This window comes from Engystomops pustulosus, unplaced genomic scaffold (genome assembly GCF_040894005.1).
Source record: "Engystomops pustulosus unplaced genomic scaffold, aEngPut4.maternal MAT_SCAFFOLD_527, whole genome shotgun sequence".
NCBI lineage: Eukaryota > Metazoa > Chordata > Amphibia > Anura > Leptodactylidae > Engystomops > Engystomops pustulosus.
The window spans coordinates 8,576-12,500 of record NW_027285406.1 but is presented as its reverse complement, the minus strand read 5'-3'; positions in this window follow the sequence as shown (position 1 = coordinate 12,500).

Sequence of the window (3,925 nt, the reverse complement as noted above, 5' to 3'; positions counted from 1 at the left end):
TCCCCTCGCTTTGGAAGCACGCGAGGTCGCGGAGGGTGTCGGGGTTATTTTTTCGGCTCCCTGGCTTCGCGGGAGCGGCCTTCGGCTAGGGCCGAGGCCGTCCGGCCCGCGCAGATTTGGACCGGGGTCCGGGGCGAGTACCTGCCTCTCTCACGAAGGGAGTGTCACCGGTAAGAAGCCTCTTCCCACGTCTGCTTGCCGACTTACGCTCGCCCCGACGAGAGGCCCAACCGAAAGAGTGGAAAGGGGCAGAGATTTCCAGGGTCGCCCCACCAGGGATGCAATACCCCAGTGCAGACTGTCGGCCCTGCCCCGAACCTACTCGGTGGTTTGAAGGTTAACCTCTTGGGGAAAAGCAGCGATTCGCCTCGCGGTGCGTGCCTCCGCGGATCTAAACCCCCTCGATCGATGTGGGGCCAGAGGACCCCTTTTCCCCGTACGAAACGGCCGGCTCACCATGGGCTCGACATCCGTGGGTCGGAGAGTTGAGCGCTTACGCGCGGCGGGACCTTATAACCTGCAGCGGCTGAGGAGCGAAGATTTCCAGGGTGGGCCCCCGGGGATGCCATACCCCGAGCAGCCAGTCGGCCCCGCTCCTAGCGCGCTGACGAGCAATGGAGTCTTCCCCGCGGCAGCCACCGCCCTCGCCTCGCCGTCGGTCGATGAAGAGCCGAGTTCGCCCTCCTCTGCTCGGGACTCGGAAACGGCCTGGCCTTCGCCTACTCCGTCGGGCAACTGCCTTCCGCCAGCCCCTTCCCTCGAATCCCCTTCTTCCATTTTAGACCCGATCAGGGGATTGGTCAGCCCAGCCCTGGGGTAGGAAGAGGGGTTGGGGTCGGTTCGGCTTCCGGTGCCCCCGCTCGGCCAAAGGTCCCCTCGCTTTGGAAGCAGAGGGTGCCGGGGTTATTTTCGGCTTGACGCCTAGTCCGGTCCCTGCCGGTTCCCGTGGAGGCCCGCGGTCAAAACCAGCTCCCCGGCTGTCGGAGCCGGAGCCCCGCAGCCCGAGCGGACGCACCGAGTCCCTCATGTAAGGGATAGCCGCCCCTACGGAACGGCCCGGACTGGGACCAGGCACCCCCAGGCGCCGAAGGGGTGGGTCGGCCGTGTTGCCGAAGCTTAGCCGGCGCTGATGACCGCAGCCCCTAACGATGCCCACAGGCGGGGGAGCCAAGGAGAGCACTAGGAAGACGTGGCGGGGTCGGACGGCTCAATTTCCAGGGTGGGACCCCGGGGGTTCAGTACCCCGGGCATCCGGTCGGTTTCGCCGGCGCGACCCCAAGCCTTCCACGGCCCCCTTCGTGGGTGCAGGGATACCGTGCAGGGTGCAGGCTTAGACGCCAATTCCCCAGAAGTTTTAGGGATAGGGTTTGTCCGGGCGCCACCGCAGCGACAACCTCGCAAGAAGCTCTCTTCCACAAAAGCACGGGCAACGTTCGTGTGCGAGTGTTGGTCTCCCATGGTCTACCGACTCCCCCGGGCGGCCCAAGCGTTACGCCCACGGCCGGGCCCTCGAGCAGGCGCACCCCTGGTGCCTCTCGTAAGGGAAGGCTACGGTCCTCAACCCCTCGTATGGCGGGGAGGGCGCATTTGAAACGCTAAAGGACGAGCCCTGTTCGGGACCTGGCGGGGATCCGCGGATTGGCGAGAGGGATGGGTCTGCCGTTGGTCAGAGGGGACGCACCCCTGGGACGCAGTTTGGCATTAGCGACCGATGGCCCATCTACGACCATGTACTCCGGGAGCGCCAAGGAGGACGCGGGTGGGCTTTGGGGGCAGACTCAATTTCCAGGGTCTGGGCGCCGGGGGTGCAATACCCTTAAGCGCTCATGTCGGTTTCGTCTGCCGCCCGCCTCTGGCCCGGCTCCTAGTGACGGGTGCTGTGAACGTGCGATCGTGCTTGCGGTTGAAGAGTTCAAAGGCTACCGCTGGGGATAACACGCCCGGGGAATTTAGAAACCCCCCCCTCCGCTACAATCTCTGCTTCTGCCGGACTCGGAGGGGAGCCGCCCCGGGGGCGACCGCTCCCTCTCCTCTTCCGCGGCGTGCCGCGCGCTTCGCCGTCAGCAGCGGAGCGAACCTTTTTCTCGGTCCGCAGCTCTTCAGGCGTAGGCGGGCAGCGCTAACAGGGTACACTGGGGACCACTCGACCGCAACCGCTCCTCCGACCGACGAGCATACCTACCGCGGATACGCCACGGTGGGTCTAAGCCTCGTCGCCGCCGCGAGGAGCAGGCGGGAGCCGTCCCTTTTCGTGCTGCGGAAATAAACCGTGGACACAGAGGTGTGTCTGCGCTCTCCGACCGGGCGGGGGGCGATTGGACTTGCCCGAGGGACACTAGGCGAGGCGCTGCCGCGGGAGCCGGAGCTCCGCGCTGGACGCTGCCGCCGCCGCCGCCGCCCCCCACCCACGGTACGGTGGAGTACGCCCGTTCCATACGCTTCGTAGCAAACCTCAGCCGAAGCAGAGAGTCCTACCGCTGTGGCAGGAGCGGGGCCGTGCGAGGACCACACTGGCACCGCGCTACACAACCTTAGGCAGAGGACCACAGCCGCTCACGGGGAGCGGGGGATTGATGCGCGACCAAGACTGAGGCTAAGGAACGCTTTACCATAAACCGGCCGGGGCCAATACCCCTGACCGAGCAAAGTGCCCTGCCCCGCCGGATCGCGCTGTGTCAGATCGATCAAAAGAGCGGAGAGCCGAGACTCTACCGCTGGGAGTTTGTGGAGAACGGCCTGGCTTGCGTCCCGTCCTCCCGCCCTCGACCTCACATGGCTAGCCTCACCCGCCGGGAGCCACCCCATTGGGGACCGTAGGGCGGAGAAGGGGTCTCCGCGTCCGGAATTTACTTGTGGAGAACGGCCTGGCTTACGTCCCGTCCTCCCGCCCTCGACCTCACATGGCTAGCCTCACCCGCCGGGCGCCACCCCATTGGGGACCGTAGGGCGGAGAAGGGGTCTCCGCGTCCGGAATTTACTTGTGGAGAACGGCCTGGCTTACGTCCCGTCCTCCCGCCCTCGACCTCACACGGCTAGCCTCACCCGCCGGGCGCCACCCCATTGGGGACCGTAGGGCGGAGAAGGGGTCTCCGCGTCCGGAATTTACTTGTGGAGAACGGCCTGGCTTACGTCCCGTCCTCCCGCCCTCGACCTCACATGGCTAGCCTCACCCGCCGGGCGCCACCCCATTGGGGACCGTAGGGCGGAGAAGGGGTCTCCGCGTACGGAATTTCTTGTGGAGAACGGCCTGGCTTACGTCCCGTCCTCCCATGGCTAGCCTCACCCGCCGGGCGCCACCCCATTGGGGACCGTAGGGCGGAGAAGGGGTCTCCGCGTCCGGAATTTCTTGTGGAGAACGGCCTGGCTTACGTCCCGTCCTCCCGCCCTCGACCTCACATGGCTAGCCTACCCCGCCGGGCGCCGCTCCATTGGGGATACGGTACGGCAAAGCGCGACGCCGCACGATGCCAACACTTTGTGCAAAAACCTGGCAGAGTCGACCAAAACCTCGCTTCTTTGACCGGTATTTTTGATGCTTTTCTCTGCCGCCGAAGGTGCACTGAGGGTCGGATCGCCCAAAATTTTTACCGGTCGTTTTGGTCTGCGGTTCTTCCGAGAGGTGCCCGCCTGACAGTTCTTTTTCAGCAGCCTCCGAAAGGCCATCCAGCGGGCAAGCCAGGGGTTGGCAGCCGCCGGCGGTGAGCCTTCCCCGGCCGGGGCAGACGGCTCCGACCGCAAAATTTTTTCGACTTTCGCCGAGGCCAAAACCCCATGCACTTTTAAAGCCTGCCCGCAGCGCCGTCTCCTGTCAGACGTCCCTTGCCGCCTGCGGTGGTCCTCGCCCGGCAGAGAGAAGCCGGAGTCGCCCCCTCTCCGGTTCTTTTTCACCATTCCGGAGCTCTGAAATCTGCCGGACACCGAGTGA